Genomic DNA, 25,175 nt, shown 5'->3' on the forward strand with positions numbered 1-25,175 from the left:
TCAATGACAAGTGCACGCCTGCCTGCTAAGTCCTGTTCGACTCTGTGCGGCCCCATGGACTGTAGCCCGCCAGGTTCCTCTGTCCCTTCTTGTCCAGCCCAGAATACTGGAGTGGGTGGCCATGCCCACCTCAGGAGATCGTCCCCATCCAGGGATCGAACCCGCGTCTCCTGCATTGGAGGCAGATTAAGCACAGTACAACATCCACCCAGCGGTACCCCCATTCCCTCTTTACAGGGAGGGAGACAGCAGCTCTAGAGATTTCTGGGCTCTCCTACGTTCTGGGCGCCTGCCCTCTGCCCTCCTGAACCAAGGGCATGACCCAGAGTGGGCGTCCAGCCACTCCAGTCCCTGGTGTCCAGGACCAAGGCTGAGAAGGAAGGGCCTTTCCCGCTTGTAAGAGGGTCACACCCTGGTACCGACAGTTCGCCCGGGGCCGGGCAGTGGGGCCGCGCGGCCAGGGTCCCCGCGCGCGGGGCGGCCGCGTGGGTCAAGGTCCGGGGCGGGCGGCTGGTCCCTGCGGGGCGGGCCGGGTGCGCTCCCCGCGCCGGGCACCAGGCGTCGCCTCCGCTCCTCGCTGCGCCGGCCCCCGCCCCCGCCGCGGAGCCCGAGCCAGTGGCGCGGAGGAGGCGGCGGCGGCCGCGGGGACCCGGCCCCACAAATTTCCTGCTCGGCGGCGGCGGCGCAGGCGGCGCCCGGACCCCGCGGCCTCCGCGCGTCCCCACGAGCCTCCTGCGCGCCCGGCGGGGACGGCGGGGACGGCGGGGCGCCCCGGAGGGCGGCGGGCGGGCGCCCCGGGAGATGCGGAGTCGCCGCGGCGGCGGCGGCGGGATCGGCGCGAGCGCCCCGGCTCCTGGGAGGTGAGTGCGCGCGCGAGGGTTCGCGGACCGGGCCCCCGCCCCCCCGCGAGCCCCTGCGGGTGGCCGTGCGCCCGGGGCGGCCTGAGCAGGCCAGGGACACCCCGCCTCGGCCGACGCCGCGGGAAGGAGGGGCCGCACCCGGGTGCCGGGTCCCTGAGCCGGGTCGCTGCCGGCCCGGGAGCGCGCCCGGTGCCGGCGTCTGTGGGAGCGAGCGACCCCCGCCATCGGGCCCCCCGAGGTGGGGGTACCCCCCTCGTCCCCCGCCAGCCCAACTTGGCGACCAGGTAGGCAGCTCTCTTGGGCTCCCTCTGGGTAAACGGACCAGCAGAGCGAGTGTGCCTGCGGGTGGCGATGGCGACAGGGCGACGTGTGTGAAGGCAGGCGAGACCCAGAGGGGGTGCGGGCGCGTGTGTTGGGGGCTGCAGCACGCAGGGGTCAGACCCGAGCCTTCGGAGAAAGTGACTCCGAGTTGCAGCAACTCCGCGAGCTGCGTGGGCTGCTGTCCGGGCGCCCCTGGCCTTCCCAGGGAGGGCAGGGGAGTGGGGTGCGCTGTGGGGCTTCAGAGATGCGGCAGGGAGCGCTGGGGCAAGTGAGCACTCCCCACTGGCCCAGACTGGCCGACGGTGTCCCCGGGGTGACCTGTCAGAGCTCCTGCGCCGGAGCGCAGCACAAAGCCAAGCCTGCCAGCTCCCCGGGACCATCTGGGAAGGGCTGGACAGCCCCTCGGATGGAGAGGCAGAGCCAAGCCCGGAGTGATTGTGCTGGACTTGACCTAAATTCCTTCCTGGCTTGGCAAGCCTTTCTAGAAAGGTGAAACAATTATACTTGCAGAATTATGCCATTGATCTCTGATGAGGACCACTCTACCAGAGTTCCCACCCAGGAAACTCCAGGAAAGAGGATTGCGGCTCAGTTGTGCTCTAGAGCGGAAGGTGGTGGGTTGGGATGACAACCAGCAAAGGCTGGTCACGTGTTTCAGTTCCTGTGCCCCTGTCCAGCCAGCTCCTGACCCCGGGTGCCCCTTGACCTCGGGTGCTTGGAGGGCTTTGTGTCTCAAAGGTCAGTGAAATCCTGATTCTGCAAAATAAAGACCTATGCCTATTTCAGCTGTGGGTGGGGTGGGCTGGGGGGTGAAGGGAGGGCTGAGCCTTTGCAGAACCAGAGCTCTCAGTCGAAGGAGGGTGCAAAGGGGTGGCTGTGGGTGTCCTGACCGCCGCGGTCACTCAGCCTTTGTGGCATGGGGCAGCACTCTGTGTGCGAAGAGCGTTGGAGGTCCAGGCTTTCTGAGGATAGCCTGGAAGCCTTCGGGGAGCAAAAGGCCAGGTGGTGACATGAGACAGGCCCTTCCCAGATGTGGCACTGCCTCTGACCATGACCTCTGGCCTTTGTTCACTGATGGCAGCGATGCTCGTGAATCAACCACTGCCCCCCACCCACCCTGGAAACTTTCCGCGTGTCAGCAAGAGCTAAGATCTAGATTTGTTTCTATAGAAGGCGGGTCGTTGGCTGAATCCAGATGGTTTTAGATGTAAAACCGTAGCCACTCAGCGCCCCCAGCCACGTAGGTGGTGGGCACTGAATGAGGAAGCCCCGTGACTGTCACTGGGAGGCCTCTTGTGGAGGCGCAGAGGGTGTGAAGCTGCTGGCAGGCCCGCAGCCCTGCGCGGGGCCACTTCTCAGCTCTGTGGAGGGGCCTCCCCCGGCCGGTGCCCCACGGAAGCCAGCGGACGCCTTCTGGAGCTCCATGTCCTCATGCTTTACCCCTCCCATCCATCCGTGGGGGGGTGTGTGTGTGCAAATCATCCACCCGGAGAGGGGCTGCAGTGGCCGTGGGGTGGGGGCCCAGGGTCCATCAGAGAGGGTGTTTTGAAGGCAGATGCGTGAGGAGTTGGCCACAGTTGAGGGCTGGTTAGTCGTGGAGCTGGAACGTGGATAAGGGTCTCCTCTACACTACACTTTTCTCTCCGGCGGCATCACCCCAGGCCAAGCTGCTCGCTTTTAACAGGTCAGAAGCACGTCCTGTCCTAGGCCTGTCCTCTGTGAGTCCCAGGCTCAGGCGCCCACTTGGCATTTCTTCTGGGGTGGCAAATGCCCCCAACTCAACACGTCCCATCACACCTGTGACCTCCCACCCAGCCCAACACCGCCTAATGTTTCCTTTATCCTTCTAATCTCACCAGCCTCCATCCTGCTGTGGAAAAGACGGGCTGGATTGTTATTTCCCCGAGGAAAATGCTGTGTTCTCAGCACCCAGCCAGGTACCTGACAGGAGGCTCTGGCAACTCATCAGTGGACAAATGGAAACATTTTTAGAAACTGGTCTGAGAATGTAGAGGCCTTTGTGTGTTTTTAGGGGATGTTTGTTGTGGTTGATAGGCAGCCACCCTTTTTTTTTTTTTTTTTAAACATTGATGGAGAGAGAAGAGACACCTGCCTAGGGACCACACAGCCAGTGCTTCTAGAGATGCTGAACATACTTGCTAAAATGACTGTCTGACCTGGAACAAAGCGACCTCAGATGACCTCCCCAGGAGGCAAGTTGGGACACCATGGAAGTAACTTTCCATTTCTTTATTTGACACGTTTTTTCCATTTATAATGTTTGAGTTACCCTGATAGAGGTTCTGCTGTTAAAACAGGAACAAATATATCCATTAAGATAAAGACTGGCCTTCTTAATATTTGATGATCATTAGGAAAAAATTGCATATTCCAAGCACGCTGCCTTCTAGTGAACCCATGGGTCCATGCTCCCTGAAGGCAGCCCCAGGCTTCCTAGATCCTCTAAGGTGGAGCCTGCTCAGCCTCCTAACCTGAATCTCCCTCCCCCTTGTCTCCATCTTTGGGACTCCTACCCATACCTCAAGGCCCACTCCAAATGCCTGGGTCTCCACAAAGCCTTCCTAACCCCTCTACCTAAGGTCATTAGTGTTTGCAGAATCCACACTAGCGGACACATAACATACCCTTTGTATGCCATCTGAAGTGCTCGTTCAAGTCAATGCAGTGCGATATGCCAGTTAACTTTATTTTTTTCATGATAATTTGAACAAGGATGTAAGATCTGTGTGATTTAGTATTCTAATCTCATAACATGAACTGTGCGCCTTGAACCAATCCGTTCTTTAACACACATCGTTGACTCTTGAGTGTTAGAGGGATCTGGGAGGCAGAGATGCAGTCTTTTATGTGCATTAGCCTTCATCCACAGGCTGGATTAAACCAGGCTGTGTGCAAGATGCAAGCCAGCCAAATCCGGGGTCAAGAAGCAGTATGGTCTAGAACTAGGGTGGCCCCAGAGTCAAGAGAAGGGCTTCTTTATTCTAGGAAATAAAGGCTGTGAAGCCACGGACTTCCCCCCAAACCCTCAGAACTTCACACTTCTTGTCTCCAGAGAGAGACGTGTGGGCACTGGGCCATCTCTGAGCCCCTCCTAACCCCAGGGTGCTGGCTGATTTCACCCTGTTCACTTGGTCCAGGTGGTGCAGCTTCCCCCACACCACCCCCATCCCCGGACCCCGTCCACAGCTGGGCTGCCTCCCACTGCTGGGTCACCACAGGGGCCACGTGTCTGTCTGCTCTGGGTGCCGGGCCTACACAGAGTATGATTAGGCTCATGGGCACTTTTAGCGTGCTGTTAGTTTTATGTGCTGACCCCAGACACACCAGAAGGCTCCTCTGGAGCGCTAACTTCTCACTGTTGCACGTCACTTACATTTTTCTCCGATAGTAGAGTGCTGGATGACCTTCTGGATGGATGGGGTGTTAGATCAGCTGCAACAGAGGTAAAGGGGTTTCGGTGAATTTCACAGATGGCGGGCGCACAGTTGTGGGGGGGGCAGCGTCTGCGGGGTTCGGGCTAGGAGAGCCCTCGTTTGGGGATTACCACACTGGCTTCCTTTGCTTCTCTCCGTCTGGCTGCTGTTCCCCAAACCTCGTCCATCAAGGGCCACCCCACCCAGGTGTTCGAACCCAGGAGTTTTGATGTGGTTCGCAGCCTCTTTGAACTCACACAGCTCCCGGCTCAGAGCCAGAAACGTGAGCCTGATGTCTTTCTTTCAACTTCTCAGACACTTCAAAGGAGTTGTCGAAGCTTATGAAATTAAAAAAAAAAATTTTTTTAACATTATCTTTCAGAAAAGCAGCATATCCTTTTATATTGATCTCCAGAAAAAAAGAACCAAGTAAATACATTTTTTCAATGTGTGTTTTAAAATATGTTTCAAGTACAATCAAGAATCCCACTTAACACATCATTGACCATAAGCATTAGCTTCTGCAAAAATCCCTGTCAATGATGTGTTAGTGTAGCCGGTGAATGTAACCTGGACAAGATAACCCAAAAGGGGGCAACGTTTTCTTTCCCCCTGAAACAAATAGAAACTCCATTTGAGGACAGAAGGGGAAAAATTATCCTTGGTTAGAGAATTCCATGGACAGAGGAACCTGGCAGGCTACAGTCCTTGGGGTCATGCAAAGAGCTGGACATGACTGAGCAACTAACATTTTCACTTTCGCTTTTCATGTGCTAAAATCCTGAAGCATTTTGGACAAGCCTTTGCTGTTACGTTTATTGGGTGGGGAGTGAGGGACTGATGGGAAAGCTAGTCTGGACCCTGGGGCTGGGCTCCAGCAGCAGTAAGTGTGATGTGGGAGAGGGGCTCGTGCCAGAATGAGTGTTGAGCGTCCCCCCTTCCCCGGCAGCTGCGTGGCTGCATCATCCTCCCCAGGGATGAAGGATGCTCGCCAGGTGCCCGGAGCTCCCAGAATAGCCCGGCTTCCACGGGAAGTGGACAGACCCCAGAGTGCACCAGGAGAGGAGGCTTTGTGCTGAGATCTCTCCCCTGATCGCAGTCATTTCACTCTGTCTGAGAACCAACAGTGAATCTAAGCCCCGGGCTCCGCTCGTCACTGGGAGGCACCCAGCCCAGGGCTCAGAGCACAGACTGGACCAGAGGGATGGGGTCAAGGCTGGGCTCTGGGCGCTGAGGTTAGGGGCGAGTGACTTCACACGCCTCCTGGTGTGGTCTTCCCTGTTTGTAGGCGCGATGGGCCTACACGTCCCCAATGTGGGGACGTCCCCACGATCGCAAGTCCCCAACAGAGCTGTCGTGTGGAAGGGTTGCCGTCACCTGAGCGAGCTTGCCAGCCGGTGATGGCACAGCCTCGTGTCCAGGCTCAAGATGACCTGAACTCTGATCTCTGCTCGGACGCATCTGCTTTGTCCTCAGAGCAAGTCACGCCACGTCCACTGTCTAAGACGCAGGCATCATTTTTGGCTATTAATGTCCTGAGATCTATTTGGTCATTTCCAGCCAAACATTAGTCACTGATACTTGCAGTCGAGGGCCAACAATTTCCATGTTTCTTCTCAGCTGGGATTTGTGAAAGTCCTGTCGCCTAGCTGCTTGGTTACAATGTGTTGTTCTGAGGGACCTTTGGACTCAGCCTTTTTATTTTGTCCCTCACCCCAAAGGGCCTTGGTGTTGTCAGGCAGTGTCCCTGGCCTGGGGCTCCCACAGGTCGGCTAGGCCGAGTTCAGTTGGCTTGCAGCAGACTTGGCCCTGACTGTTTGGTCAACGTGCATGAGGGCCCTGGGAGTTGGGGGGCTCAGAGTCTGGTCGGTGCCGGCTCCTGGGCCGGCAGGCCCCCCGTTAAACTGTGGGAGCCCCAGCCTCGCTTTCTGCTCCTGTTCCACAGGCTGGCCTCGAAGAGGGGCACCCACTTCCGTGACTTGATGTCACGGGCCATCCTCCCCCGCTCACTCACTCCCCCGCCCCACCTCACTCACCAGTCTGTCTGGATGCTTGTCATGGAATAAAGCTTTTCTTTTGTCATTTGAAATATGGCTCAGAAGGGGCTCTGAGGATACAAGGGGTCAGTTTTTCTTACAATTTTCCCAGGGCTGGCCTGCTCATAGCCGTTTTATACTAATGCACTTGGTACAAAGCGGAGACAGAGAGACTCAGATACTGAGCTTTTATCTTCCAGTCGTTGTCATCTAAGGAGGCCTCCAAACTCCCTTTCAGTCCAGAATGGGAGCCCTGGATCTAGGTACCTGTAGGCAGGAATTAAATTCCAGAGTGTAGTTTCAGATGGTTTCAGAGAGCAAAAGGGTGACCTGTCACTCCTTTTAAGCATGGGGCTACCAGTTAGACTACACTCACTGAACCACAGAAGGAGAAACTCTCTCACAATTCCAGGGGCACAGGGGTGGGGAATCAGTGTGAATTAACCAGAAGCCAGAATATGTGTGTCCTTATATGACATTCAAGGGTTTGCAGTAATTCAGTTTGGGCTCTGAAACTGTTGCCTTAAGGTACTTGCTTTAATGACTACTAGACACCTAAGTGCTCTTCCAAGGAGATTAAAATATTTTAACTTCTTAACCATGTACAAATAAACCCATCTTAGTTGGCTAATCAAAAGAAACTCTCCTTTGCAACCATGTTATTTCAAAGCTTCTCAAAACCTGCCTGTCACTAGTAAAATCATTCCTTGTAGACACTTTTCTTCAGGAGGTGGTTTTCCTGGCTCTGAAAGTGGCCTTAGTTTTATAAACAGCTGAACATTTAAGTCCTGGACATAAAAATGCTTTGAAACAGTCACCCTGTCCTTCAAGTTCAAGTGCAGTTGGCTCAGCACCCTCTCCTTCTGAGCTTTTGGCAGCACTTTATTAAGTGCATCAGTAATTCAATAAATTACTTTTCAGCCGTGTTGCGAGCATCAGCTAAAGCTCAGTCATGTATTGGAGATGGTATCAGTCTGTTCATTTAAATTCCTTGGAGCAAAGTCCTGATTTTGGCTCAACATAATATAAAGAGGCAAGAGCCAGAAATTTAATAATTTTGCACAGAATTGTGCCAAGCGAGGCCTATTCTTAGCCAGCCAACAATATTCTTTCAAAGGATCTTCCTTGGTTTTCATTGAATGTGGGTAGTATGGGGAAGCAGCCTGTAAGGTGGTATGGAAGGGACGATGGGGACTTAAGCATTTGTTGAGTATTGGTGGTGTACTCAAATCGGGCTTAACCCTGGCGTTATGAAGCGGTCACGGCCCCTGTCCTGGGGGTTCCCTCCAGTCCAGCGGTCCCCAAACTTTTTGGCACCAGGTTTCGTGGAAGACAGTTTTTCCGTTAAGTGGGAAGTGGGGAATGGTTTGGGGATGATTCAAGGGCATTACATTTACTGTGCACTTTATTTCTCTAATTATTACATCAGCTCCACCTCAGATCATCAGACATTAGATCCTGGAGGTTGGAGTCCCCTGCCCTACACCCGTAGGAGGGCAAAATTGGTCGTTTCCAGGGCATATATAATGTAAATGTGGATGCAGAGGTGGAGCAGAGTTGCCACCACGGGCTTGTGAAGTGGGGCCTGGAAGAGCTTCGCCAGCGAGCTGGCGTCATGTTCAAGAATGTTTCCTTGGCGGCCAACAGGCCTAGAACATTCCAGACAGACTTCCCTGTGCTTGCCTGGCGGTGAGAAGTGGCATGACCTCTCTGGGAACGGCGGGTGACTCAGGGGACCTGGAACCCAGGAGTGAGGAGGCTGGAACCAAACAGATGGAAGAGCTTGGCCTTCTCCAGACCCTTATCAGCATCTGGGCTCTGTCTGATGTGGAATCTAAACTATGCCACAAGTGAACTGATCCATGAAACAGAATCAGACATAGAGAACAGACTGGTGGTTTCTCAGGGAGAAGGGGGTTGAGGGGGATACAGGTAGGAGTTTGGGGTTCTCAGATGCAAAGTATTATTTATAGGATGGATAATCAGCAAAGTCCTACTGCACAGCACAGAGAACCGTATTCAATAGCCTGTGATTAATCATAATGGAAAAGAAAAACTCCATAAAGAAGTAACTGAAAGACAACACCAATTCTGCCCTTTTTGTTTTAGGCTTTATCTGTCTGAGATGGTTGGGGACCCACGTGATCCCCTCGTTTAGAGCCTGAGGGTGATGCCTGCCCCCCGGGGAGCATCCTAAGACTTGCTGCGGTCACGATGCCCATTCCCGGGACCACGTCCTGACTCGGACTGAGCCTCCTTCTCATGTTCTCATGAGAGAAGGGGCAGGCTGACCCCTCACCTCCCTCCTGTATCTGACCCCCTGGTCACGCTTTGGGGTCTCGGGAAATGGAGGCCCCTCATCTACTTCCATCACTTGAAAGCCCAGCCTATCTGTCTGTTTCCACAGGAGGCGAACGTGCCAGCCCCCAGCAGAGCCTGGAGGAGAGGGACTCCCGCCTCACGCCCAGGCCTGCCTCTTCTGTCTGCCTGGCCTGAGTCTCACCGGCCCGGCCCTCTGGGTGTGGTTTCTGCCCGGCCAGCTGCATCCACGCGGTATTTCAGAAGGCGGTCAGCCACGCGGGTGCTTCTGGTGCCTGGCATGCTTTTGTTTAGCAAATGATTTATTATTTGTTGTATTAAAATGCACATCCTGAATGAATGGGCAGTGCCGGGCAGAAATCAATGAGATCAATCCTAGTTACTTTACTGTGCAGAGGATTTTCTTTCTTTTTCGTTTTTTTGTTTGTTTCAGTATGGCAATGATCTGTAAGTTCCGTACAGAGATGGCACTTTTCTTTCGTGGCCGGTATTTTGGAGGCCGGTGCAGCCAGGCTCGATGGGCTGTGTTGTGTCTGTGTGCAGGCCCACCAGGTGGGGAGCGTGGCCGTGCTTCCCGGGGTGACTTCTGAGCTGATGGCCTGAACGACAGGGTGGGAATGGCTGGGCTGGGTGCGTGTCATTGTTGCTTAATTGATGGCAGCAGTGTGCATGAAGACCCATGGAGTGACTGGTGTCTGGTCACCTGAGGCTCACCCCCTGTCGCTTCTGATACGCGACATTGGTTAGGCTCCCGTGAGACGACTCCCTGGGTCCCCCTGGAAGCGGGCAGCCCCGGAGCCTGAGCGGGCCGTGCCTTCCACGATGAACTCCTTGCAGCCTCCACTCCGAGTCTGGTTGAGGGTCCGCTGCGCTCCCCGCCCCCAGCCAGGGTGTCTGTCCCCAGGATGCTGGTGGGCATGCCACTGCCCTGCGGTCACCACCCTCTCCAGAAGGGGGGTCCTGGTGGTGGGGCAGAGGAAACAACTTCCATGACCGATGTGGCTGTGGCCTCCAGGGCCATCTATGGGAGGGTCTGCTAGAGAGTCTGGACCTCAGGGTGGAGCTCCCCCTTTCTTCCACCCAACCCCACCCTCCGCCCGGACTTCCGGGGGCCCCAGTGCAGAGGAAAGTGTGATGTCGCCCCACAGGCTGGGAGAGACAGGCTCCATATGGTCAGGGATCCTGGAGGGTCAGAGACGGGAACACAGGTCATCTCACGAGGGGCCTCACCTGCTTACGTAACTGAAGGTTGGGGAAGAGCAGGATCCTGTGGTTCAGCATCGCCGTCAACACCCCACCCCTTCCTCCTTCTCAGGACAGGCTCTTCCTCCAGCGTCTCCAGCAGTCTCCTATCCATCCTCCCCGCAGGAGAGAGCCGCCCGCCCCCCCCCCACCTGAGCAGGAGGCTGTGGACTCCGGAGTGAGTCTCCTTGGCTCTGATGCACCAGGCCTCAGTCGCTCACCGCGCCCAAAGCTTGCAGTGTGGCCAGGGTTCGCCCTATTCTGATTGTCCAGGCTGGGGCCCTGTGTCCTGCCAGGGGTCGGGGGTGGAGCAGCTCCCCTCAAACCACTGTACCCTTCAGGGGAGAGTGGCTGGGGCCTTCAGGGGAAGGGAAGAGGGTGGACCACTCAAGGAGAGGATGGGAGGACCCCTGGGCCTGCCCAGGAATGGCGTTAGAATTAATGGGTGGACTTGTGCTCCGTCTTGGGCTGGGGGAGGCAAAGAAGAGTTCTGAGGAAGGGAAGCGCTGATGATGTGTGTGTGTTGGGGGTGGTTAATGAGGGGTGGGCAGGGGGCAGGAGAGTCTCTGGGTGGTCTTCTCCAGTGAGGACATGCCTCTGAGTCACAGGGCAGGTCCCAGAGCCCCCTGCGTATCGTGAGGTCAGGAGCTGCATTTCTTACAAAGCTCCCCAGGAAATCCCAACCTGTGGCCGGGTAGAAAAAGTCAGGGGCTTTTTTCAGGGGCCCAGGAATGAGGTCAGGACTTTCCATGGGTGGAAAGTGGGCAGTGGGTGGCACTGCAGCTGCCTGGGCAGGTGGAGGAGGCACCAGTGCCTTGCAGGGCTAACAGTGGGGTTGAGGTGGTACCTGGTACCTGTGGCTCATAGGACCAAAATGGAACCATCATGGGGAGGGGACCAGTCCTGAGTGCTGCCCTGAGGGTGGCTGGAATCTTCAGGAATCTCCTTTGTTTGCATTCTGCTCCCCTTTCAGTCCTGCTCCAGCCACTTCCATCCTAAATGAGAGTTCTTGGACAGACTGACCCATGATGAGGTGTTGGGGATGCACTGGGGGCCAGTTTCAAGTGTTGCTTTTTAAAAGATGACAGTTTTGGAATGAGGAGGACTAAACCAAGTAAACATTGGAGGGTTGGTTCCTGACAGTGTGAGGGGATGGTGGTGGTGATAGTGATGGTGATGGTGGTGGTGATGATGGTGATGATCGTGGTGGTGGTGATGATGATGGTGATGATGGTGGTGATGATGGTGATGGTTGTGGTGGTGACTGTGGTGATGATGGTGGTGATGGTGATGGTGGTGATGGTGGTGATGGTGGTGGTGATGGTGGTGATGGTGGTGATGGTGATGATGGTGATGGTGGTGATGGTGATGGTGGTGGTGATGATGGTGATGGTGGTGATGATGGTGGTGATTGTGGTGGTGATGGTAATGATGGTGGTGATGGTGGTGGTGATGGTGGTGGTGATGGTGGTGATGGTGATGATGATGATGGTGATGGTGATGGTGGTGATGGTGGTGGTGATGGTGGTGATGGTGATGGTGATGGTGGTGATGGTGATGGTGGTGATGGTGATGGTGGTGATGGTGGTGGTGATGGTGGTGATGATGATGGTGATGGTGGTGGTGATGGTGGTGATGGTGGTGATGATGGTGATGGTGGTGATGATGGTGGTGATGGTGGTGATGGTGGTGGTGATGGTGGTGGTGATGGTGGTGATGGTGATGATGATGATGGTGATGGTGATGGTGGTGATGGTGGTGGTGATGGTGATGGTGATGGTGGTGATGGTGGTGGTGGTGGTGATGGTGATGGTGGTGATGGTGATGGTGGTGATGGTGATGGTGGTGATAGTGGTGATGATGGTGATGATGGTGGTGATGATGGTGATGGTGGTGATGATGGTGGTGATGGTGGTGATGATGGTGATGATGGTGGTGGTGATGATGGTGGTGATGGTGATGATGATGGTGGTGATGGTGGTGATGATGGTGATGATGATGGTGGTGGTGATGATGGTGACGATGATGATGATGGTGATGATGGTGGTGATTGTGGTGGTGATGATGGTGATAGTGGTGATGATGGTGGTGATGGTGGTGGTGATGGCTGGCAGTGGGGGCGTTCCTTCCCGCAGCCGTAAGCCCCAGGAGACTCATAGCCATGTATGTACATCCATCCACTCATCCGTTCAGTAAACATAAACAGGAGACCTACTGGGTGCTGGGGCCCCAGTGCTGAATAGAATGTACGGATCCTGCCCTTGCAGCCTTTACCTGGGGCCTGGGCTTCCATGTCTGTCTATCTGTCTGCCCCCAGGATTCCCCTCAGAGGCCAGTGGCACAGCTCAGCCTCACTTGGGGGACCGTGTGTGGCAAGGGGACCACCCCGAGGTCCTGGAGTCACCCCTGCGGGACCGAGAGGGCCTCCCGTGCCTCTTCCCTTCCTGTCAATCCGGAGCAACATGTGTTCATGGTGGGGGGCGGGCATTTCCACTGGGTGGTGATGGCTGAGTGGCTGTCCCTCCCCACCCCACCCCCTAGAACTGCAGTTCTGCCAGGCTCTCTTTCAAGAGCCCATCTGTCTGGTAGTGAACCCAAATTCCTGGGACTCTATTCCTGACCTTAACGTCTAAAGGAGGCTGGACTCTTAAGGCCAGATGGGGAGGGTGGCAGGGTCACCCATTGGCCTGCCCCCTCCTCCCTACTCAGCTCTCTTCCACCCCTGGGACTTCTTTTTTCCAGAACCCCAAGCCCTCCTGAGCTCACCCTCCTGTGTCGGGGACACTCACGCTGTGGAATGAGGGCCCACGGGTGGCAGCGGCTGTGGATCGTGCCTCGGGCCGCTCTCCTGCCCGCTGCATGCCTGCCCGGGCCGGCGGCCCTGGGAGCTGGCACTTCACCGCCGGCATGCCATTCTTTTGAAATGAGTAACAGCCAAGCTGGTCCAAGAAATGCCCATTGTTTCCGGCCTGCTGCTGTCCAGTCTCCAAAAAATAAAAAGACCCGATTGCCTCATCACGTGAGGAGGCCAGGGGGACAGGCTTCGGGGAACGGGGCCCCCTCAGGGGCCGTGGGAGAGACCCTGCCCACGAGACCGCAGATACCCAGGGCTGAGTGCTACAAGCCCAGGAGGACCGCATACCAGAACGGTTTGCCCAATTGCTCCTGGTTGGAGAATCATTTTGATTTAGTCCTAACAGCTCCATGGAGAGTTTCCACGTTGGGAAAAATTCTATCAAGATACCCTAGTATTGGAGTCACAGTCTTTCTTTAATGCAAAGTTCAAACAACACATATTTTACTTCCTGTTGCCTCTGGCAGGGTCTGGATGAACCTAGGATTGGAGCTGACCTTCAGGTGGGGCACCCGCTCACTTGCCCTCACCCCACCCTGCCTGATTTCTGGTTGGTAGGAGCTCAGCCCCTTAATCGAGCAGCACAGATCCAGATGAAGTCCCTGTAAACGCTGTGCTGTCTGGTCTGGCTGGAGGGGAACGTTTCCCTGCAGGAGGCTTAAGCTGGAAAATATCCATGACAAATACAAGGAGCCTTTGGGTGGAGGTTTAAATACTGTGTCAAGATGCATAAAAAATACAATTAACCATGGTGTGAGGCAGGTCATGTCTCTGGGAAACTGCGTGTCTGAACAAATCAAAGGAACATGTGGGAACGAACTCCTAAGCATTTTTATCAAGAAAGAGTTTGGGCCTGAAATGGGGCTGAGTGATAGGATCACTGGAGAAGGAAATGGCAATCCACTCCAGTATTCTTGCCTGGAGAATTCCGTGGACAGAGTAGCCTGGCAGGCTACAGTCCACATGGGGTCGCAAAGAGTCAGACATGACTGTGTGACTCACTTTTATAGGGTCACAGACCTCGTTCTTCATCAGGAAGGACAAGGGAAGGTGGACGAGGTGTTTTTGAGATGTGTGATTTGGCACATGTATAGTTTTTGGTGGCTCAGTGGTAAAGAATCTGCCTGCCAATGCAGGAGATGTGGGTTTGGTCCCTGGGTCAGGAAAACCTCCTGGAGAAGGATTTAGCAACCCACTCCAGCATTCTTGCCTGGGAAATCCCGTGGGCAGAGGATTCTGGCCAGATACAGTCCATTGGGTTAAAAAGAGTTGGACAGGACTGAGTGACTAAACAACAATTATTGTCAGTAGGATTTCACCCTCCGCCTACAGCCAGCCTGTTCCCCTCTGTCCAACTTCCCTTTCTCTGTGTGTTCAGGGGCTATTTCATGACCTACACAACAAAAACTGCAAGATTAACCAGGACAGTGTGGGTGAGATGTTCAATAGGGTCCCATTTGGTTGCAGAACATGGAAACATTGGCTCTGACCCACACATCTCAGTGCTTTCATCTTCCCTAAAAACTATTGGAAAAGACCCTGATGCTGGGAGGGACTGGGGGCAGGAGGAGAAGGGGACGACAGAGGATGAGATGTCTGGATGGCATCACCGACTCGATGGACATGAGTTTGAGTAAGCTCCGGGAGTTGGTGATGGACAAGGAGGCCTGGCGAGCTGCAGTCCGTGGGGTCTCAAAGAGTTGGACACCACTGAGCAACTGAACTGAACTGAACTGAAAAACTATTGACAATGTACCATTTTTGCATCTAGAAGTAATGGAGCTTTGGTACAACTGTAGCTGAGCTTGCTAGAAAGTAGCTGCCCTAATGAATGAGCAAAGCCAGAAAACCTCCGCCCTCAGTGCTCTTGCTGTTTTAAGCAGAGGCCTTCAGAGGAGTCCCTGGGATACTTTGCAATGCACACTCCCGGGCACTGATGAGGTGGTTCTGTGAAATAAGGTCTGTGCCAAATGCAGCCTTTGGCACAGACCTCAGTTTTCCAAGCTCCGGAACAGAGTTGGCAATTTTGTCTTGTCTCACCTGTCTGAGGGGCTTCTCTGGTGGCTCAGCAATAAAGACTCTGCCTGCAGTGCAGGAGACACGGGTTCAATCCCTGGGTCGAGAAGATCCCCTGGAGGAGGAAATGGCAACTCACTCCAGTATTTTTGCTGGAAAAATCCCATGGACAGAGGAGCCTGGGAGGAGGCTACAGTCCATAGGGTCACAGAGAGTCGGACATGACTGAGCAACTGAGCACACACACCTGTCTGAAGCTAGCATATCTGAGACTTGGCTGGAGCTGGAAGACCCACTTCCTTGGCTGGCAAGCTGATGTCTGCTCTGGGTTGCAGGCCACAGTTCCTTCCCATGTGGAGACATACAAAGGATCACTTGAGCATCCTTATGAGGGGCAGCTGATTTCCCCCAGAGACAGTGGTCCCAGAGAAAGTGAGGCAGAAGTTGAAACATCTTTTAAGACCTAGCATCAGAAGTCACAAGGTCTTTCCTGCAGTATTCCATTGGTCATACAGGTTAGCCCCACTTACACAGAGAAGAATGACCGGTCCTTTCCAAAGAGTAGGTGGTGGTGGTGTTCAGTAGTGAGGTCGTGTTCAACTCTTTGCAACCCCATGGACCAAGGCACACCAGGCTTCCCTGCCCTTCACTATCTCCCGGAGTTTGCTCAAACTCATGTCCATTGAGTCGGTGATGCCATCCAACCATCTCATCCTCTGTCATCCCCTTCAGTCCTCCTGCCTTCAGTCTTTCCCATCATCAAGGTCTTTTCCAGTAAGTCAGCTCTTTGCTTCAGGTGGCCAAAGGATTGGAGCTTCAGCTTTAGTATCAGTCCTGCTAATGAGGAAGATGTTGGTGAGGAACCTTTATTCTTTTACTATCCTGGGTGTGTTAGTTGTGGCTTTTAGCAGTAACAGCACAGAACTGAGAAAAGGAGCTGGCAGAGAGTTATGGAGTGGTCCTTGGAATCAACTGGAAGGCTGGTTAAACGGTCTGAAAAGGGGCAGGGCCAAGGCTCCCAGTGAGCTGCAGGCACGGCTGGGCCACCAGAAGCTTTCAGCGAGGATGTGGGCTGTGGTTCACGGCTGCTGGGGCTGTGGATGTTGCTGCTGCTGGGCCCTCGCAGCTGCACCCTCTGCCCGCGGTTTCAGGACATCCCTGGATCCACGACTCACCCCGAAGACTCAGTCCTGGTAAGACTGATGGTTGCAGCCCGGTCACCTCCCTGTCAAAACCTGGGCTGCAGGTACGTGGAGGGGGGGGGATGTAGGTGGGATCCTGCCCGGGAGGGGGAGCACTTTGAACCACTGATGACGCACCTAAGAGGGATGCTCAAAAGTAGGAGGAAGAGTTGAGGCTGCTAAGGGCATCCCCCAAACACTGGCATTCATGCTGCCTGATTTGTACTGAGCCCGAGGGTTATTTTTGTCTGCAAGTACACCCTGTATTACATATTAATATATTCCTAAAAAGTTATGTTAATTTGAATCGTGGTTTATACACACTGGCTAAGCTTAATACCTTCTAGAAGTCTGTAGATAATCCTTTTGTAAAGCAGCTAATCCTTTTAGGGAACAAATAATCACTTCTTAATGATTTTTTTTTTTAAGGTCAAGACTCTGCGTATTGTGTTTTCTCAAGGCAGAGGATCCAACTTTCAGGTTTCCTCTTTTTCTCATAGTGAGGGACCATGACGGCTTTATGTATAACTGTTTGCAGTGTCTCATGCTGTGTGGAAGAATAAAAACACTGAAGGTTTGTTTGTTTTCTTCATTTTTCCTTCTCTACTGTAATTGATTGTCTCCTGGAAGGAAGCACAGGCTATTAAAATTTTTAAAGAGCTTGTTTTTATTTTGTTCTTGCCCACAAGGCTGTTTTAACATGAGCGTGTTTAGTGGTGAACAAGGGAAGAAGCAAACATTTTTAGTTGTTCTGCCTGGGAAATTAGATTTGGAAAATTCACCTTTAATGTTAGTTTTTTTTTTTTTCCCCTTCTGTGGGAGGCTTCCACATCACAGCAGGAAAATTTGATTCCATTTCCAAGAGTTGTCTTTAGGTTTCCTGGTTAACTGGGGGCAGGGGCCTGAACGGGAGGAGCGTGGGGAGCAGGGCAGAGGCATGGGCCCAGCTCCGCGGGGGCCGTGATAGGTTCTGTGTGTGCAGAGGAATCCAGGTGGAACAGGAGCGAGCAGAACCATCGGATGAGGAGCTGGGTGGGGGGCAGTCGGGCAGCTGGTGTCGGAGTCTGCTTGAGAGAGGAGAGATGCAGAGACAGGGGGAGACACAGGAGACAGCTGCCATTCAGGTGCCTCTGCGTCCCGTGTGTGTGCATACCTGAAGTCTCCATCCCCACCGAGTAAGGGGGACAGGAAAGCTGGGGCGGCCTCCACCCCAGGGCGGGTCTCTCATGCCTGTAGGAAGGTAAGAACGTGTGTTACTACATCAGTAAGACTGATTCAGCCCCTTTCTCCTCCAGCATTGGAACCCATCAGTGTCATTGGTGGACACTCGAGGAGGCACTGACTTCTGTTTTCAGAGACTGTGTTATTAAAACATAGATTCTTTTTTTAATAATTTTTTAAAAAGCAACAATAAAATCAGACCCTGGAATCATACTGCTTGTGGCAAGATGCCCCCTCTAAGAAGGCATAGGAGGATGGAGTGGATTCCCTTTGTGTCGCTGAATTCTCTTAACGTTGAATGTGTGTAAGATGTCAGCCCATCTTATGGTTAGCAAAACTAAGCCTTGGACATGGGACACAGGTTGTTCGGAGCCCTGTCTCCTGGAAGGTGGCAGAGAGGGACTTCTGTCCCGGGTCTGTCGGCTGTCCGAGCAGGGCCGGTCGCCACCCTGGCAGGCAGGGTGGTGATGAGCAGAGCAGCTTGGAGGAGACGTGCCTGGGAACCGAGGCAGCTTGAGTTGAGGCTCCTGCAATTCCGGATGGACATCCTGAGATGGCCACCACGTTGAATAAAATATGTGGCTAAAGAACATACAGTAAATAACATTTTTCAGTGGGTTATTTTACTCTGTATGTCAGAATACAAATGATTCTGATTCCATGGTGGGACATAGAGTGAATTACTTTCCTGATTTAATTTTACATTTAAGTGCATGCTAAGTCGCTTCAGTCATGTCTGACTCTGTGTGACCCTATGGACTGTAACCCGCCAGGCAGGAATACTGGAGTGAGTTGCCATTTCCTTCTCCAGGGGATCTCCCCAACCCAGGGATTGAACCCGCGTGTCTTACATTTCCTGCATTGGCAGGCAGGTTCTTTACCTCTAGTGCCACCTGGAAAGCCATTACTTTTAAGAGCGGATAGTAACTGCCATTAATCTGGGTGCCTTTTAGTGTGTTATTATGATTATTATTTTGCTGTTGTTATTTAACTGGATTTCCCCATATTTTTGTGTTATATTTTGGTATAAAACAGAAAAAGCACCATCATTTTTTTGGCCAAGAAAATTAATGCACTCTGCAAAAACTATTAGAGGGAATATTGACTTCCTAATACAATAACCCTGAATTGCTTCCCCCCCCCCCCGCAAGATTCGCAAATTACGTTAGTGGTAGCCTTCAGATTTATACTTAGAGAAAAACTTCAAAAGAAGATTTATTGCTGTTCTTCACTCATTTTCCAGCCATTCTCACGCAACCATCTGAACAAACCTTAAAATTCCTTTCATTTAACAGAGAAAGCAGCCTCTCAGTTGCTCCTGTTTTGTTTATCCAGTTCTCATCTGTGTGCTGACTTCCTGGCCTTCTTTCCCTTTCAGTAAATCGTGTTTGTTATTGACAAGACCATTTTGTTTCCTTAGAGCTTGGAACTTCTGAGTGGGAAGGAAATAGGTGAAACCTTAGTGCAGATACAGCAGTTCTTTAACTGTTTTTAAATGCGCATATTATCATCAGTTCGTATTGATTCTATGTGGCCTTCTTTCAGAAACGTTCCAGTGCCAATCCATTCCCCTATTTCATGTCTTTACTGGTTTTTCTCTGTGTACCTAGAACCGATTGTTCTGGGAGTGTGAGAGGTTTGTGTGCTGGGTTAGCTCAACATGCGTGTTTATGCTGAGTCCGTCTACAAGGCTGAGTAACTAGGAAACATCCTACCCTGAGTACAGACTGAGAGGTGTGGCCTGGAAATGTGTATCCATCTTTGAAATAACAGTTTGGAAAGCACAGTATTTGGTAGATAAGGGCTGTACTGAAGTCACAGGAAAAAAAAAAAAGATCATGGGACTTCCCTGGTGGTCCAGTGGTTAAGACTTCCTGCTTCCAGAGCAGGGGGCCAGATTCCGTTCCTGGTCAGGGAATTAAGATCCCACATGCCATGTGGTGCGGCCAAAAAAGTTAAAAAGAAAGAAAGAAATCGTGGCATTTGATTTCATAATGTTCCTTGTCCAGCCTAACTTTCATAACTGAACCAAATGCTGAGAGCAGTATTAGAGGTCAAGGTCACCATAAATCAGCTTTCACACTGGAGAATGAAAATTAACTGTATAGTCACGCTCAGTGACATGTCTGTTAAATACAGAGATTGCTGTGAATAGATTTATGCATTCAATTTGTTTGCAGTTGTCAAAACCTCATTAATTGTAAGCCCAATGACATTGTTTGCTGTTTCAAATCACTTTTAAATTACACATGTGCTACTTAATCTTAAAAGCAAAATTAAACCTTGGATTGGTATACATTTCAAGTTACAACTGTAAGCCATTGTATTTGGGGGGAAGGAGTAATATGCACTGTAAAATAAAAATTAGGAGGTGCTTTGCATTCATGGTGATTTATGTAATTAGATTCTGTCAACTGTAATTTTTCAGGTTAATTACTTCCATGGTATATGTCATGTAAATAATAAAGTTATCAATCTTGTTTCATGTTAAAATTATTATATAAATCCTTAGTATTAAAGTCATAAGATTCTGTGCTGTACTTAATTGCATCTGATTCTTTGCAACCCCATGGACTGTAACCCGCCAGGCACCTCTATCCATGGGGATTCTCCAGGCAAGAATGCTGGAATGGGTTGTCATTTCCTTCTCCAAGATATCTTCCCAGCCCAGGGATCAAACCTAGGTCTCCCACATTGCAGGCAGATTCTTTACCATCTGAGCCACCGGGGAAGCCCAAGAATACTGGAGTAGGTAGCCTATCCCTTCTCCAAGGGATCTTCCCAACCCAGGAATCGAACTGGGGTCTCCTGCATCGCAGATGGATTCTTTACCAGCTGAGATACCAGGGAAGCCCAAATAATAAAGTTACCAATCCTGATTCAATTAAAATTATTATATAAATACTTAGTGTTAAAGCAATAAGGTATTTTAAGTAAATTACTTGGAAGTATGAGCTGTATGGTAAATAGGTAAAATTGATTTTTGTAAAGAAATCAACAAAGATGGATATTTCACCTGTTTAACAAATATAGGTGTTTATCAAGTCTATACCTGGGCCAGGTGCTGGGGGCTGCAAAAGCAGGAAATCAGGGGCACTGCGCCCAAGAGTGCTGGTCCGGCACGGCATCTCCGAAGGGTTCCCTGGTGACCGTGTCCCCTCCCCACGCGTCTGCCCGGTGGGGTCAGGTGCGCTGGGAGCTGCAGGCGGCAGGCACCACCTGGGGGGGTGAGGACACCAGCAGGCTTCCCAGCCAGCTCTGGCGGTAGAGACCCCGCCTGCCGATGCAGGAGACAGAAGAGAGGTGGATTCGCTCCCGGGGTCGGGAAGCTCCCCTGGAGGAGGGCATGGCGACCCACCCCAGTGTTCTTGCCTACAGGATTCCCATGGACAGAGGAGCCCGGCGGACTACAGCCACAGGATCGCAAAGAGTCAGACACGGCTGAAGCGACGCGCACGCATTTCCAAACAGTTTCGGCCATAGGGACTGTTGTGGTAACATCCCTGAGTGTGTTGGTCCGCACTCTGGGATTCTTAACCTGGAGTCTCCTGGGAGTCCACGGATAGAATTCAGAGGGTCTGGAAATTTAGATAGGGGGAAAAATTTACACCTTTATTTCCATATAATTGGCTTCCTTTGTCATTCCTCACATCTTTAAACATTTTTTTTTCATGGTCGGAAGAATGTATATGTATATATATATTTTAGTTTACGGTTAATTTCTATTTGTTATTGAAGTATAGTTGATTTACAATATTGTGTTAATTTTAGGTGTATAGTAAAGTGATTCAGTTACACATATATATTTTTTAAGATTTTTTTTCCCTTAGAGATTATTACAAGATACTAAGAGCTCCCGGTGCTGTATAGAAGGTCCTTGCTGATTATTTTATATATCTGTGCTATATAGCAGGTCCTTGTTGATTATCTATTTTATATATAGGAGTGTGTTAATGTTAATCCCAAACTCCTAATTTATTCTTCCCCCCTTCCTGCTTGCTAACCATTAATTTGTTATGTCTGTGAGTCTATTTCTGTATTGTATGTAAGTTCATTTGTATCATTTTTTCAGATTCCACATAAAAGTGATATCATATGATACTCGTCTTCCTTTGCCTGGCTTACTTAGGAACAATAAAATTTTTTTTTTTCAAAATTTAAAAGTCACCCTTTTTGTGTACAGCTGCATGAGCTTTCACAAATGCATAGAGATACGTAACCACCACCACCTTCACGAATCCAGCCGTGCCCCCCCAACTAAACAGTCTCTCGGGCTGTGAGTTTACAGTAGACTCTCTAACTCCACCCCTGACTCCTGGCAACCATTGATCTGTCCTCCCTTCCTAGAGTGTTTGCTTTTCCTAGAATGTTCTATAAATAGAATCAGACACTACGTGGCCTTTTGAGTCTGGCTTCTTTCACCTAGCATATGGGTTTAGGAGTCACTCTTGCTGTTGTGTATATCAGTATTGCTGGGTAGTATTCTGTGTATGGATATACTCACTTCTGGTTACCCATTCTCCACATGGGGCTGTATTTGGGCTGTTCCCAGGTGGGGGCACTTATAAATAAAATCAGGCTTCCCTGGTGGCTCAGACAATAAAGCAACCGCCTGCAATACAGGAGACCCAGGTTCCATCCTTGTGTTCGGAAGTCCCCTAGAGAAGGAATGGCAACTCACTCTAGTATTCTTATCTGGAGAATTCTATGGACATAGAAGCCTGGCGGGCTACAATCCATGGGGTCACAAAGAGTCAGACATGACTGAGTGACTAACATACACACATTAATAATATGGCTCTAACATGTGCATATAAGTTTCTCTGTGAATCTAGATTTGTTTCACTTGGATAAGTAAGCAGGATGGGATTGCTGAACACATGTGTGTGACATTATTTTTTTAAAAAAGCAAGTTGTTCTCCATAGTGATGTACTGTTTGCTTTCCTACCAGCAGCGGAGGAGGATTTCAGTTGCTCTGCATCTTTGCCAACATTTGCTATTGTCTGTTGTTTTGTTGTTCAGTTGCTAAGTCCTGCCCCAAGGATCCCTGTCCTTCACTGTCTCCTGGAGTTTGCTCAGATTTATGTCCATTGAGTCAGTGATGCTATCTAACCATCTCATCCTCCACTGCCCACTTCTTTTGCCTTCAGTCTTTCCCAGCATCAGAGTCTTTTCCAGTGAGTCAGCTCTTTGCACCAGGTGGCCAAAGTATTGGAGCTTCAGCTTCAGCATCAGTCCTTCTTATGAGTATTCAGGATTAATTTCCTTTAGGATTGACTGGTTTGATCACCTTGCAGTCCAAGGGACTCTCAAGAGTCTTCTACAGCACCATAATTTGAAAGCATCAGTTTTTCAGTGCTCAGCCTTCTTTATGGTCCAACTCTCACATCTGTACATGGCTACTGGAAAAACCATGGCTTTGACCATATGGATCTTTGTCTGCACCGTGATGCTTTGCTTTTTGACCAACTGCCTAGGTTTGTCATAGCTTTCCTTCCATGGGGCAAGCGTCTTTTAATTTCATGGCTGCAGTCACAGTCTGCAGTGATTTTGGAGCCCAAGAAAAGAAAATATGTCACTGTTTCCATTTTTCCCCCTTCTATTTGCCATGAAGTGATGGGATCAGATGCCACGATCTTAGTTTTTTGAATATTGAGTTTCAAGCCAGCTTTTTCACTCTCCTGGTTCACCCTCATCAGGAGGTTTTTCACTTTCTGCCACCAGAGTGGTGTTATCTCCTTATCTGAGGTTGTTGATATTTCTCCCGGCAATCTTGGTTCCAACTGGTGATTCATCCAGCCCAACATTTCACATGATGTACTCTGCATAGGAGTTAAAGAAACCGGGTGAGAAGGTACAGCCCCGTCTTACTCCTTTCCTGATTGTGAACCAGTCTGTTGTTCCACGTCCGGCTCTAACTGTTGCTTCTTGACCCGCATACAGATTTCGCAGGAGGAAGCTGGGTGGTCTGGTATTCCCATCTCTTTAAGAATTTTCCACAGTTGTTGTGCTCCACACAGTCTAGGCATTTGAGTAGCCAGTGAAGCAGAAGGCGATGTTTTTCTGGAATTCCCTCGTTTGCTATATGATCCAGTGAATGCTGGCAATTTGATCTCTGGTTCCTCTGCCTTTTTATACCCAGTTTGTAAATCTGGAAGTTCTTGGTTTACATACTGTTGAAGCCTAACTTGAAGGATTTTGAGCATCTCCTTGCTAGCATGTGAAATGAGCACAGCTGTGCCATAGTTTGAACATTCTTTGGCGTTGCCTTTCTTTGGGATTGGAATGAAAACTTACCTTTTCTAGTCCTGTGACTACTGCTGGGTTTTCCAAATTTGCTGACGTATTGAGCTCAGCACTTGAACAGCATCATCTTTTAGGATTTTAAATAGCTCAGCTGTAATTCTGTCACCTCGACTAGCTTTGTTTTTAGTAATGCTGCCTAAGGCCCACTTGACTTCACACTGCAGGTGTCTGGCTCTAAGTGAGTGACCGCACCACTGTGGTTATCTGGGTCAAGACCTTTTTTTATAGTTCTGTGTATTCTTGCCACCTCTTCTTACTCTTTCCTGCTTCTATTAGGTCCATACCATTTCTCTCCTTGGATGAAGTGTGCCTTTGATGTCTCCAGTTTTCTTGAAGAGTTGTTTACTTTTCTAATTTTGCCATTCTTATAGGTGAGTCATGATACCTAGTTGCAGTTTTAGTTTGCATAATGACCAGTGTCTTAGAACATCTTTTCCTGGGTTTATTTGCTAACTGTACATCTTCTTTGATAGTGTCTGTTTAAATATTTTGCCCATTACAAATATTGAGTTGTTAGTCCTATATAATTTATTTTCTGCAATTAAAAACATTATTCTAAGGATATTCTCCACTGACTGACCAAAAGGATCCAAGTCACCAAAAAGATTAAGAACCCTTGGGGGACACACAATCTTTGAAATATCTTTGGTATTTACATTTTTAGCTCCCTTCAAGAAAGGAGCAACAGAGGAAGAGATGGTTGGATGGCAGCACCAACTCAATGGACGTGAGTCTGAGCAAACTCCGGGAGATAGTGAAGGACAGGGAAGCCTGGCGTGCTGCAGTCCATGGAGTCCCAAGTGGTAGGTAGCTTGCCCATGATAGGGCATATCATCATTCTTTGTTCTGTTCTGTATACATAAAATAGGATTTCACAGCATCACTCTCAGCTGTGAGCAGGATCCCTTGTGCCTCCCTCCTCTTTGGTGAACCATAAAGCATTTTTCTATTTTTATTTATGAAATCCCTTGGCCCTCTTTGATTCTTAACCCAAATGGAAGAAATCCTAAGTTGTAGGAAAAAGTGAACCAACATATTCCAAGAGAACAGTCCTGTTCCACCTTCAAAATTAAGAGCTCTTTCTTCAGGCAGGAGACAAGTTTGACTGTGTGTTTGATCGCTGTTTGTGATTATCTCCATGACACAGAGGACTGACTTATTTTTCTGCCTTGATCTGTCTTTTTCATCCAGCTCCCGAGCAGAGCTCATCTCCCAGCAATTTTTTTTTTAAAATCTACTGGAGCTATTTTTTAAAGGCTCTGCAGACTCTTTAAGTGGGTAGCTAAATATTGACTCAGTCATATCTGAATCTATGAGTCAAGTTTCAATATAATCTTGAGTGGCTGACATTTTTAGGAATCATATCCTTATTTATGATCCACAG

At 50.6% G+C, this 25,175-nt stretch overlaps 1 protein-coding gene across 3 annotated transcripts in view; it reads left to right on the forward strand.

Annotated features, from left to right (window-relative positions):
* The first annotated feature begins 613 nt into the window (after positions 1-613).
* Positions 614-25,175, forward strand: part of PTPRE (protein tyrosine phosphatase receptor type E) — a 180,553-nt gene continuing 155,991 nt past the window's right edge. For 2 of the 3 annotated variants that reach the window (XM_043925325.1, XM_043925327.1), the window contains exon 1: positions 614-860. The gene's annotated coding sequence lies outside the window, so the exon portion shown is untranslated. Of the gene's footprint in view, positions 861-974; positions 1,145-25,175 lie in introns of those variants that run through there. The other variant, XM_043925328.1, reaches the window with a different exon arrangement.

The sequence above is a fragment of the Cervus elaphus genome, chromosome 15 (genome assembly GCF_910594005.1).
Source record: "Cervus elaphus chromosome 15, mCerEla1.1, whole genome shotgun sequence".
NCBI lineage: Eukaryota > Metazoa > Chordata > Mammalia > Artiodactyla > Cervidae > Cervus > Cervus elaphus.